This window comes from Pipistrellus kuhlii, unplaced genomic scaffold (genome assembly GCF_014108245.1).
Source record: "Pipistrellus kuhlii isolate mPipKuh1 unplaced genomic scaffold, mPipKuh1.p scaffold_m20_p_32, whole genome shotgun sequence".
In the NCBI taxonomy this organism is placed as follows: Eukaryota; Metazoa; Chordata; class Mammalia; order Chiroptera; family Vespertilionidae; genus Pipistrellus; species Pipistrellus kuhlii.
The window spans coordinates 204,332-217,984 of NW_023425532.1; the positions used below are offsets into that span (position 1 = coordinate 204,332).

Here is a 13,653-nt window from a genome sequence, read left to right on the forward strand (position 1 = left end):
ATTATAAAATGAACCTTTTATTATTCCTATTTTATTTGGTAATAGACCCTAATATACATCAAGTTGATCAACATTAAGATTATTTCTATTTTCTTGTTAGTAAAACTGCATTGACAATCTTTGTGCCTATCGACTTTTATTTTCCTTCTGCTGATGTCTGTCCTTAGGCTAGAATTCCCAGAGAGGGATTGCACTGTCAAAGGGCAAGGAACATAATTCTGGTTCTTGATGCAAATTGCCAAATTGCTTTCCCAAAGGATCAGACTTATTTGGATTGCAGCTGTTACAGTGCAAGCTCATCACTGACTGATGAATTTTTTTTAGTTGCTATTTTTCTTTCCATGTTTTCAGTTTAATCTTAACTCTTATTGTTTCTATGATTAGATATATACTCAAAATATTATAGTGTGAAGATGGCAGGAAAATACAAATTACCAATCGGAAATGAAATAATAGCCACAATTTAAAATCCATTTCAGGTGTATTTGTGTCCACAAGGGTCTCCCTCAGGCTGCTGTTTCAGTCATTTTAAGTCCATTTTTCAATAATGAGATGGCAGGTGGAAGGAAATATGGGATAGTGGCATGAGCCCCCATTGGGAAGATTAGCTGGAGAGTGAGGAGAAGTCAGCCAGTGTTGGGGAACCTGGTGAGTGACACATGTAGCCAGGATACAGAAAGCAGAATCACAGTTTGAGGATGAACAAAGAAAAATCACTGGCATCAAAGTTTTCTCCATTCTGTAACTAGCCCAGTAGTACCTCCATCATATAAAAACTAATTTGTAGTCAGAATAAATAGAATCAAGATGTAGCACTGGCAAAAAGGAAGGAAGGTCCAGACCTGCTGCTCCTTGAAACAATGGAGAAGCAGAATAATAAAAATTCTTACACAGTAAGCTCTTTCAATGTGTCCAGTATTGTGCAAAATGCTTCCCCTGGCTTATTTCTAATCCTCACAGCAACCTTAGGAGGTGAGCACAATTAAGGTGATTTTACGGATGAGGAATTTAAAGCTCAGAGAGGTTGAGCTCATAGGAAACATGAAGAGGTAGTAAAGAAAATGAGTTCTAGAGGTAGGCTGCTTGGGTTAGAAACATGGCTTTCCCATTTACTAGTTATGTGGTTTTCGGCAAGTTATTTCACTTCTCTGCCCTTCAGTTTCTGCTTCTACTTGTAAAAGAAGATAACAGAAGAACCTACCTTGCGAGGCTTTTTGCAAGGATTGTAGGAAATAATATAGGGTAGGGCAAAAGAAGAAACTAGGCATAGTGGATAAGTAACTGATCAAAGGTTAACTTAACTGGTAGATGCAAGTGCTAGAATTTAAATCCAAGGCCCTAGAGCTCACACGTGCAATCACTACACACTATAAATGACTTTCATTAGTAGTAAGGGGCTAATTAATAGAGGATAATCTTAGTCTCTAGCATAGTGCCTAACACATAGAGGGCATCTTACCTAATAATAGACAAACATGTAAATTGACCATATCTCCCCTACACCCACAGCCAATCAGAGTGAGTATGCAAATTAGAAGGCCAAAGATGCTGGCTGCCCAGCTGCACCAGGCACAGAGTGGCCAGGCGGGACAGTACACCTGCTATGAGAGAGGGGCACGGGGTGGGGGGGGGTGGCTAAGGAATCTATAGGAATGGAGTGCCACAGCGAAGATAAGACTGCAGACTCTGAAGTCTGCAGCAAAGGTGAAGAAGGCAGACTCTGGCCAGAGTGAAGGCCTGGGTCCTGGTTGCCAGAGGAAAACAGGTGCTGGAAGCCAAGGCAAGGAAGGCCTATTGCATGAATCTCTTCATGCAACGAGCCTCTAGTTTATTACATAATTTTGGAATGTTGAGCGAGCCATTTATGCCTGTTACCATGCAACCCAGTAATAATTGTGTATTTAATCAAATATATTAGAGAAAAGTTATTTAATTTGTCTAATTATTAAATTAAACTATTTGCCTGAATTACCCTTCAGTATGGCTCCATATCATTAATCATCTGTTCAAAATGCACAGCAAGGCTATTCATTCATCCTTTATTGATTGATAATACCTACTAGAAGCCAAGCCCCCATACTATCTCTAGGGATAGTAATAAATAGACATAGAAACTCATTGTCTAGTGGAGGAGACATACATATATACAAATACAAATGATACTGTCTGATCAGAAGCATTGAAAGGGGAGGAACATGGGAGAATATAAGAGGGAAACTAAGTTTTCACATATAGGGCTTTTGCTGCCTAACATGGCTTCTTCTGGTAACAGATCTCATTCCACCTAAATGGGTACATCACTCAACTCTAGCAGGATGATTAAGTTTATATGTTTACTTGACTGGGCAAAAGGATACCCAGATAGCTAGTAAAATATTATTTCTGGGTATGTCTGTGAGAGGAGAGTTTTTCTGGAACAGATTACCATTTTTATCAGTAGACTGAATAAAGATTGCCCTCACCAATGCTGGTGGGCATCATCCAATCTGTTGGGGCCTGAGTATAACAAAATGACAGTAGAAGTGCAAATTTGCTGTTTGCTTGAACTGGGATATCTATTTACTCCTGTCCTTTAGACAGACTGAATTATACCACCAGTTTTCCTGGCTCTCCAGCTTGCAGGCAGCAGGATTTCTCAGTCTCCATAATCATGTGATTCCTATAATTAATAAAGAAACAAACAACAAAAAATGAATTCTATTTATCTGGAGAACTCTGACCAACACATATTAATAATCAGAGAACTCTGTTCTTCTGGCCATTGTTAGTAGTTTAGGGATAGACTCAATTCTAGAACTTTTGGTGGAACCATTGAGAACATGTTTCTACTGGGGTTGCTAAGTGGTAAGATGCAAATCTGTAGCTCTTGGTGAATATCTTGGCCATCATGCAGGGAGAGCCTGCTTAAGAACTGAGTCAACATAGAGATCAGGGCCAACAAATAGAAACAGATTGCTGGTGACATCATCTGAGAACCTGGGTCTAGCTATGCCTAAAATTGCCCCTGTGATTTTTCAATTAGTATCATTAACCCATGTCTTTTGGCTTAAGCTTATATTGTATTTTGGCTTAAGCTTATATTGTGTTGTATTTTTATTACTTGTTAGCAAAATATCTTCTCTTCTCTCTCTCTCTCTCTGTCTCTCTCTGTCTCTCTCTGTCTGTCTCTCTCTCTCTCTCTGTCTCTCTCTCTCTCTCTCTCTCTCTCTCTCTCTCTCTCTCTCCCACCCCCCGTGAGCATGTGCAGACACATATTCACTGATATGCTGATTAAGTAGGGAAGGCTTCCTGGAAGAAGTGAGTCCTGAGCTACATCTTAATGTATTAGAAGTTACCTAAAGCAGAGGGAAATGTACTCCAGGCAGAGAGACAGCATGAGTAACAAATATGAAGGTAGGATATACCACGAAATGATGGGGGGGGGGGTATTGTAAGTATTTTGATGTGGCCAGAGGGTAGAGTGAGAGTCAGAGGAGGAAGAACCAAGGCTAGGAGGGCAGGGCAGGGGCCAGTATGTGGAGCATAAGAAGATGGCAATTTTTATTTTTTATATTCCTTTTTTATAACTCAGCCAAATTTTTACATTTTTTTCTCCTTTTGTTATTAGTTCGCCAGTAACATGTACCATTAAACATCAAAGTAGAAATTCTTTCTAGTCTTGGGTCAATCTCAGGACCCTTTTTGGGTTCTAAATCACTAAAGGAGCCTCTTTGTAGTGTCTTAATTGCTGGCTGCTCTAGGTCAGGCTATCCTTATCTTCCATGAGGAACAGCCAGTCCAGGGAAAGAGATAATTACAATAAAAATATGAAAGGATCACAGTGAAGTGATATAAAGGGTGCAGTGAAAACATCAAGAAAGCAGAGCTTAGAGGTACCAAGGAACATTTCTTCTATAAGTATGACCTTCAAAATGATTTGAAGAAAGTATAGGGATTTGCCAGATGGACACGGGTGAAGTGGAAGGCATTCTAGGCAGAAAGAACTGCTTATAAAATGACCTAGAGATAAAAGAGAACAGGTTGTGCTTGGGGTAACTGCCCATAATTTGGTATTTCTGGAGATCTAAGTGTTTGGGTTGGGAGGATTACAAAATGGCACAGTGGAAAAGTACTGGCGATGTACCAAGGAGCCACATAATAAAGATCTTAGTCAAGGGACTTGATTTTATTCAGGAAACAATGCAGAGCCACTGGGGAAAAAATGGACAGAGTAGTGTCATATAGTTTTTGTTTAGGAAGAGTTCTCTGCAAAGTGAAGAATGGATTAGAGGCATCTGGGCAGAATAGCAGGCATCAGGGAGCTCAGTTAGAAAGCTGCTCCAATGTTCTAGTTGTGCGATGATGATGAAGTGGCAGTGGGCATGGAGATAAGCAGATGGATTTGAGAGCTATTTTAGGACTAGAAATACAGAGCTTGGTGACTAAGCGAATGCCAGTGATGTTGGGAGGAAAAAAGATGAATTAAGTAAATCCAGGTGTCTGAAGTTTAATCTAAACCAGTGAAAGAAAAAACAACCATTATAAGTGCTCTATATATTAGAACACTAAGTATTGTCAGGTTGCTGACAGCTGTTTCAGAATTCAGGAACCTTTTTCTTTCTCAATCTGAGCTGCCCAACTCTCTCTCTCTCTCTCTCTCTCTCTCTCTCTCTCTTTCTCTCAAAAAAAAAAAATAATAATGAGCCAGGTTCATTATCCTTGAATTTGAACATAAGTCATTATATATGACTTTGTTCATGAATCTACATGGGTGGAGGGGTGTATGATGTGTACACATCTAGTCACATCTTATACTTTCCTCATTTAAGGGACCACTTCCCTCGAATAAAATATTTGAAGTAAATAATCCTTTGCAGAAGCCCATCTGACACTCCTAGACAAAGGCAGTTGTCTTTGTCTTTCCTCTTTGGACTAGGTCAGTGGTCGGCAAACTGCAGCTCCTGAGCCACATGGGGCTCTTTGGCCCCTTGAGTTTTTAGCAAAGGCCAGCTTAGGAGTACCCTAACTATAATAAGTTAATAACAATGTACCTACCTATATAATTTAAGTTTAAAAAATGTGGCTCTCAAAATAAATTTCAGTCATTGTACTGGTTGATATTTGGCTCTGTTGACTAATGAGTTTGCCGACCACTGACTTAGTCACTAGGTTATTCTAGATTCAAGCCAAAAGAAAACGACTTCCTCTTCAGCCTAAGTTTCATAGGCGGGGTTCATTTTTACTTAGTTCAGAGTAAAAATAAACTATGAAACAAAGAAAAGAAGGATATATATTATTTTGCCTGCAACTATGTACTTCTCCAGAGTTTCATCAAAATGTAGTGGGGACTTGGTTGTACTCAAATGCCCATTGAATTAGTGCACCTTTTCTACAAAATGATGGAAACTTTTTGAAACTAAAAGGGCTGGGTTTTGTGTGCATATCCTTGGATTTTTCTTTTCTTTTTATAGCTAGAGAAGTTGAGGTAGGAACTTAATATTTACCAAAAATACATTTTATTAACGACTAAGGAATGATGAATGACTCACAGAAAACAGCATTTGGGAAGGTGAGAAGATGGGCTAACACACAGCTCAAAGGAAGGGCTGGCCCCTGTCCACACTGGGTCCTAAGTAGAGGTCATCTTCAAACCCACATATTGGATCGGACCAGTTCATCTGATTTTCACATCCATGATATGAAGGAGTCAATCCCTGGCTGAAACTCCTCTAGAGCAATGACAAACATTCATCACAACCCAGCTGAACCTGTACCAGGTGAATGATTGCCCCAAGGGCAAATTGAAAGTTTCTAATTGGCTGACATTCGTGTGAGTTGAGAACACAAACAAACCAACTCCTGCTCCAACAGGCCTTCCCAGAGAGCACCAGCCACCACAGATGGAAGCCTCTTAGACACACACACACACACACACACACACACACACACACACACACACAGAGTCTAGATTTATCAGCTCAAGAAGGATGAAGAGGATTTAAATCTATAGTCTCAAACACAATACCAAGCCTAGCCAAGATTCTGAGATTTCATGAGAGAGCTGGTATTTTTCTGAGTGAATAAACACACAGGATGGCCCAGATAGGATACATTGGCAATGGAAGGATTCTTTATGAAATTGCCCAAGGAGAAACGGAAACCCCAACTTTCTCTAGTATCATGTACTTACGAGGATTTATTTTTAAAAATACTGCCCAGCTATAGTATTTTGTATACTAATGTTATACTAGTTTTAACTCAAAAGAAACAGGCTTCAACCATGTCTTTCCCTAGCCCTAGGCAAAATTCCCTAGGAATCAGACTCTTTAGTGCTATAGTCTACCTAAATTGCCCTTTGCTCCACCCTACCCCCATTACAGGTACCCTTAGGTGTATAGCTAGATGGGAGGGAGGAACTTGCTATTATTTTCATGTAATCTATATATGAATAATATCTGGAATGTTACACCTTTTTCCCCTCTCCACTGATAATTATCATTGCCCCAGATCTCTCCTCTGTGGGAAACATCCAGAAGAGCCTGGGTAATTACTGGGCGGGGTGGGGATATGTGGGAAAGGAAAGAACAGGGCCCTAGAAATCCAAGTAGAATAGTCCAATAGATCCACCCAATGAGATTTTAAAAAATGAACACCTATTGATATTATTTGTGGCAAAATTTGTTTCATTAAAAAAAATTCTCTGGGTTCCTTTGCGCCTATGGATCAACTAGCCCAGGAATACTCTGGACCCACCAACACTTGATTTTCCAAGGAAGCATGGAGGGACAATTATTAGAAAAGCAATGAATTTATTCAGCCTTTGGTTTTACCTGTAAAATGATGGCTCTAATTGTGACTCTTACCTTGTTTTCCCACAGGAGTGATGAAATTAAGAAGATGACTTGATAAAATTCACTGAGAATCTTAGATGTATGTGCCATAGAACACTAGATAACAATCACAAAATGCAAGATAGATTTCTCTAATATGATCATTTGTCTATGACAAATGAGAACTTCCTTAGTCCGTAAACAATGTGCAAATAGTCTATGAGCCAGCACAGAAATGGTTTCTGAAATGATGACTACTAGCTCACAGACTGGAAATGGGAAGTTGCGGGCTCCAGAATGGAAGGAAAGATAAATAAAATTAAGCAGTCTTATAAGGCAGAACCTGCTTCTAAGGGATAAGGGCCAAGAATTATTATAAGGAAAGGAGGCCCTCAAAGCCAAATCCAAGGAACATATATTCATTCTCTCTTATTCTCTCCCCAAGACATACCAAGATCATTTCCCCCCTGAGGACCAAATGGAACTTGGACCTAACACCCACACATACATTCTGTTACATAGATGCATACACATAGAGGCACTTGGGCAGTCAGAGTTGAATTCAGAATAGGCCCATACAGACATTCAGAAGACAATAATGAATAGATAAGTGGGCATACACACAATGTGTAGAAATGGGTTGGGTAGATATATTTGGGGAGTAATGATAAATAATAATACCCTTCTCATCCACTCCCAGGTTCAGGACCAGTTGAGAGACACAAGAAGCTGAAAGGCAGAGATGAAAAAAATATCTGTTTAGCCTGGCTGGTGTGGCTTAGCAATTGAGCATCGACCCAGGAATGAAGAGGTCCTGGTTCAATTTCTGGTCAGGACACATGCCTGGGTTGCAGGCTCAATCCCCAGTGGGGGCCGTGCAGGAGATAGCCAATCAATGACTTCCTCTTTCATTGATGTTTCTATCTCTCTATCCCTCTCTCTCCCTCTCTCTCTAAAAATCAATAGCATATATTTTAAAAATACCTGATTATTACTGTTAAAAACTGGATTGAAAGACACGGAATATATAGAAAGTCATAATAAGCTTTCTTATACTTTCCTCATTTAAGGGACAGAATTGCCAACTGACCCAGGAGTGGGGAAAGAAGCCAAGAGAGTTATTCTAACAGAAGTACTCCCAAATGGAAACATGGAGACAACAGAATGGAGGACCCCAATCCCTTCCCACCACTGCTTAAAAAGGAGAGCATGACAGACACACGATTAATCGAGTTATCACAGAATGCTTTTCCAGCATCCTTGCTTTGAAATCCTGGTTTTACCACTTCTTGGCTCAGTCTCCTCACTTGGAATAAGTTAATTATACCACTTTTCAGGGTCATTGTAATCATTGCCAATAATGTATGAAAAGTGCTTTGCATAGTGCCTAGCATTTAGTAATTGTTTCTTAATCTATGGCAAATTTAACTCGTTGAATGAACATTGTTCTGTTGAAATATTGACTCAGTAAATATGTAAGCTCTTTAAAGGAACAAATGTTATGACTATACTATCCGAAGTGACCTACAGATTCAATGCAATACCTATCAAAATTCCAATGGCATTTTTCACAGAAGTAAAAATCCTAAAATTGACAAGGAAATGCAAAAACTCCCAAATAGCCAAAGAAATATTGAAAAAGAAAAACAAATCTGGAAGCATCACACTTCCTGATTTTGAACCAGTTTACAAAGCTATAGTAATCAAAAGAGTGTGATACTGGTATGGAAACAGATACATAGACCAATGGAAGAGAATAGAGAGCTCAGAAATAAACCCAAGCACATGTTGTCACCTAATCTTTGACAAGGGGAACAGATAGTCTCTTCAATAAATGGTGCTGGGAAAATTGTATATCCACATGCAAAAGAATGAAACTGGATCCCTATCTTACACCATTAATAAAAATGAACTCAAAATGAATTAAAGGCTTAAATATAAGACCCAACATTGTAAAACTCCTATAAGAAAAACATAGGGGGAAAGCTTCATGGCATTGGGCTTAGCAATAATTTTTTGGATATAACAACAAAAGCACAGGCAACAAAAGCAAAAAATAAACATAGTGGGATTACATTAAACTAAAAGGCTTTTGTATGGGGGGGGAGAGAAAGAAAAGAAAAGGCAAAGGCAACCTAGAGAATGGAAAAAATCTTTGTAAGCCATATATCTGATAAGGGTTTAATATCCCCCAAAGCAAATCACTTGATTTAAAAACAGGCAAAGAATTTGAATAAGCATTTTTTTTTTCCCTGAAGAACACATACAAATGTCCAACTTATGAAAAGGTGCTTAGCATAACTAATAATCAGGCAAATGCAATGCATGTCATTTCACACCTGTTAGAATGGCCATTGTATATTTAAAAAACCACAGAAGTCCATATTAACAAATATTGGCAAAGAAGTTGAAAAATTGGAATTCTTGTACAGTGTTGGTGTGAATGTAAAACAGTATAGCCAGTATGAAAAACAGTATGGAGGTTATGCAAAAAAATAAAAATAAAAATAGAACTACTGTATGATCCATCAATACACATCTGGGTATTTATCCAAAAGAATTTAAATCATGATCTAGAAGAGATATCTGCACTACTGTGTTCATTGTATCATTACTCACATAAGCCAAGAGATGGGAACAAACTAAATGCCCATTGACCAATGAATGATTAGAGAAAATATGGTACATACACACAGTGAAATATTATTTAGTCTTTAAAAAAAGAGGAAATACTGTTATGCTACAACATAGATAAAACTTGAGAACATTATGCTAAATAAAACAAGCTAGTCTCAAAAGGACAAATATGGCATCATTTCACTTATATGAGGTATCTAAAGTAGTCAAATTCATAGAAGCAAAAGTAGAATGGTAGTTGCCAGAGTCTGGAGAGATATAGAAATGGGTATTGCTGTTCAAGATGTATAAAGTTTCAGTCATACAAGTTGGAAAAGTTCTAGAGACTTGCTGGGATACATTGAACATATCCTATATAATAAAGAGGTAATATGCAAATTGACCCTCACACCTTTGCACAAGATGGCTGTCTCAATGTGGTCAATGATGGCCACCCCATGTGGTCAAAGATGACCTCCACAAGATGGCTGGCAGGGGAGGGTTATTGTGGGCAATCAGGCCAGCAGGGGAGTGCAGTTAGGGGAGACCAGGCCTGCAGGTGAGGGCAGTTGGGGGTAACTGGTCCTGAAGTGGAGGGCAGTTGGGGGCAACCATGCCAGCAGGGGAGCAGTTAGGCATCAATCAGGCTGGCAGGGGAATGGTTCAGGGGTTATCAAACTGGCAGGCAGAAGCAGTTAGAGGCAATCAGGAAGGCAGGCAGGTGAGCTGTTGGGAGCCAGCAGGCCCAGATTGTGAGAGGGATGTCGGACTGCTCACAGGAATCAGACCTAAACCGGCAGTCGAACATTCCCCAAGGGGTCCAAGATGGGAGAGGGTGCAGGCAGGGCGGAGGGACACCCCCACCCAGTGCATGAATTTCATACACCAGGCATCTAGTAGTTAATAATACTGTGCTGTAAACTTAAAATTTTAAGATAATAGATTTCATGTTTTCCATATTTTTTTTTTACCAATTTTTTTTTTTTTTTTTTTTTTTTTTTACTAGAGTAAGGATTCTGAAGCTAGGGGTATATTAGCCTCAGACCAAACTGTATATAACATTGGGAGATTCTGTGAGGCCTTCTAGAAGTGAGATTGTACAGCTTTTATTAGAATCTCAATAGAGTCCTTAATTCAGAGAGGTGCTCATGACACTGCTATGAGGAATATTGGAGTTTACGAAGGGTCCATCTAAGAAGGTTTTCTTTAAAGTTCAAAAAAGGACTAATAGTTCAGTTTTCTTTCTTCCCAAAAGGTAAACTGTTTGGTAGAGTTCTAATGAATAATAAACTCTTTGTGAGGATGTGTGTGTGTGTTTCTTTAATGAGGTAGAAGTAGATAACCCGTTTTAATTTCTCTTTCCCTGTTTCTCCTGATTGGCCTTTTGCCCACCTATTCTATTTGCTTTTTTTTTTTTTTAAACCATTTGTGATCTTTCTTAACTTTTAATATTAGCATAATCTAATATTCTATCTACATCCCCATTTTCATATTCTGATATTCCTGAGTGAGATGATTCTCTCCAAATGGCTTCAACTATTATCCAAAAGTATATTATTAATCATCACCTCTCTCTTGCTATGGAGTTTCCTATTTCTACCTGCTTACTAGACTTCCTACCTTTTTCCCCACAGGCAATTTCACATGCCTTAGGTGAATTACTTATGTTTGTTGGACACACACACACACACACACACACACACACAGAGAGAAATATACCCAGGGACTCCTCTCCATTGCTCTAATTTCACTTGGTTCATCTCCATCATCAAGCCTTTGTTTGCACATCCACTATGTTTAGACACTTTTCAGGAAATAGTCACAGAATTTGCAAACTGTAGAGGAATTTAAGAAATCAAATAGCTCAAGCCCTTCCATTTACAGAAAGGGAGAAAGATCTGCTTCATATCACACAGCAATTTAATGGCAAAACCAGCTTAGAACTCAGACCCCTCACATTCTACCCAGTATCCTACATAAACGATGCATCATGCTCCCGCTAGCTTACTTCTAGGGAAGACTGAAATTCCTGCTACCAGCAGTGATTTTTATCAGTAAACAAGCGACATTATCTAGCCATCAGCTATTTAAAATGTCTACTAGTACTTGTGTGCTGTGTACACCAGGGGATAGGTAGTTTATGTTCTTCTGTTGAAGAGATGTAAAGGACAGACCAAAGAGTGCAACAAGACATCAGCAGGGAGTTAGTTTTAGAATGGAAATACATTGGTTTACTTTCATAATAAGGTTGTAAGGATTTTTACTTTTTTCTTTTTCAAAGTGTTTTCATATGTTCTATTTCATTTTAGTCTTCAACAGGCCTGGGTGGGGCATATTAGCTAAAATTTACAGATGAACAAAAGGAGATTGAAAACAGTGATTTGTCCAAGGTCACTAATTTAGTTAGTGACAAGGTCAGGACTCACATGCATGACTACCGATTCTAAATCTCTTTCCTCTAGTCTAGACACATAATTCTAGTAGACCTTGAGTGATGACTACATATCCTGTGAACTGAACTTTACTACAGATTTTAATATGCTGAGACTGAAACATGCTGAGTTCTACCAAGTGATAATCATAGAGATAGGAGTCTTATCCAAAAAAAGGGGGAGAGGGATCTGAGTTTAAAGACAGGACAGAGCAAATGAATGTTATGTAATAGGTTGACACACAATTAAGAAGAGACAAATGGAGATGCCATTTTCTCAAAATTTCTGCTTTCTAGTGGGGGAAATGAAAAAAAAATGATCATGATCAAAATTATTTCTGCATGTCTAAAACACTGAAGGTGGTTTTCCATTTGATTCATCTCAGAGGACTTTTTAAAAGTGGGCTATACCTCAATAGATACCCAAACTGCCATTTTATTAAAGAGAGGTCAAGTCAACAGTGCAGAAGGCTGAGAAGAAAGGATTGGAGGAGGGAGGGAAGCCTGTGAGAGAAGTTTTGCCACAGCACAATGCAGGCCAAAGTCTGTTGAAGAGGCAAGTGACAGGTGAGAGAAATAGAAGCAGAGACTGGAAACCTTGCCTGCAGAAAGCTGTCTGTGGGAGGAAGGGTGCCAGAGTGTGTTCCTTGGCACTGAGGAAGATGCTGCCCAGGAAGAGGGCAAGAGGCTGGAGGAAGGAGAGAGTGGAAACATCCTGTTGAGTCACAAATGAGTTGTCCAAACTTTCCCTGCTAGTGGGAAGACCTTTAACAACTCACTGACTGCAAATGGCTCCAGAAGTGACACCTCAGAAAGGAATGGTAACCTGCCCAGGTCAGGCATGAGAAGTCAGCATACCATTTAGTAACAACTATACTTTTTGAGACTAATACTGTGTGTGTGTGTGTGTGTGTGTGTGTGTGTGTGTGTGTGTGTGTGTTTGGGGGCTCCTGGTCTACAAGCCCAGTGTGAACAGAGGAGCAGAGATGTCTGGACCCTGCCTAAAAGCCTGTTCTTACAAAAGGCACAACATTGTTAACTGGCCTGCTTATCAATGGATGCTCTTTCCTGCAGGTTTGTTTAGGAGTGCAAACAATACTGCTAGTCATACAGTTTGCTGATTCCTGGCTTGGTCATCTCAGTGGGGCAAGTGCAAGGCCGTGCCAGGAACTCCAGATGACTGGAACATACACAAGCACAGTGCTACCCATAGACGCCAGCGCTGAGCCGGGTGCGGCTGAGCCCAGGCAGGGGGCATCCTCAAAGTGCTTCTTTATTTAAACTATGCTCCGGGGCAGTGTTTCATAATGACCCTACACACCTAGTGCATACGCACAGAGCAGCCTACACACACAACCCCACTGTGTTCGCTGGCCTGCTGGCTTTCCTTTCCATCCCTTTAGGCAAGATCCACAAATTAGCAGCCTTGTAACCCTCTCAGGAACCGGTTCTTGGGACCTTCGAGAAGAAAAAGGCAGTCAGAGGAACAAGAAGGCGCTCGCTAACCGGGGGAACCAGGGTTTCAGCCCACTCGGCCACGCGGGCCATCTACACTAATGCCTGGCTGGAGGGGCGGGGAACCCCGCCGTAAGGAGGAGGACCAAAGTGGGGGCCAGCTTGAATGAAACAATGTAACAATTGATGTGAGGCCTCGCCTTGCTCCCACTTCCCCGCGATCCTATAGGCGAGGTCTCAGGGACTGCCCCTCCCCATTGCTCCGTTTTCTTGTCCATTACACGCCATCCCTCCGCCTCTCCTTCTTTCTTTTCTTTTCTTTTTTTTTTTCCCTCCTCCTTT

At 40.1% G+C, this 13,653-nt stretch overlaps 1 long non-coding RNA gene across 1 annotated transcript in view; it reads left to right on the top strand.

The window, feature by feature from the left end:
* The window catches only part of LOC123651060, a 46,073-nt gene extending 38,406 nt beyond the window's left edge, over positions 1 to 7,667 (top strand). Inside the window, exons 3-4 of the long non-coding RNA XR_006739523.1 lie at positions 6,858 to 6,909; positions 7,510 to 7,667. This is a non-coding gene — a long non-coding RNA (uncharacterized LOC123651060). The remainder of the gene's footprint in view (positions 1 to 6,857; positions 6,910 to 7,509) is intronic.
* Positions 7,668 to 13,653: the final 5,986 nt, after the last annotated feature.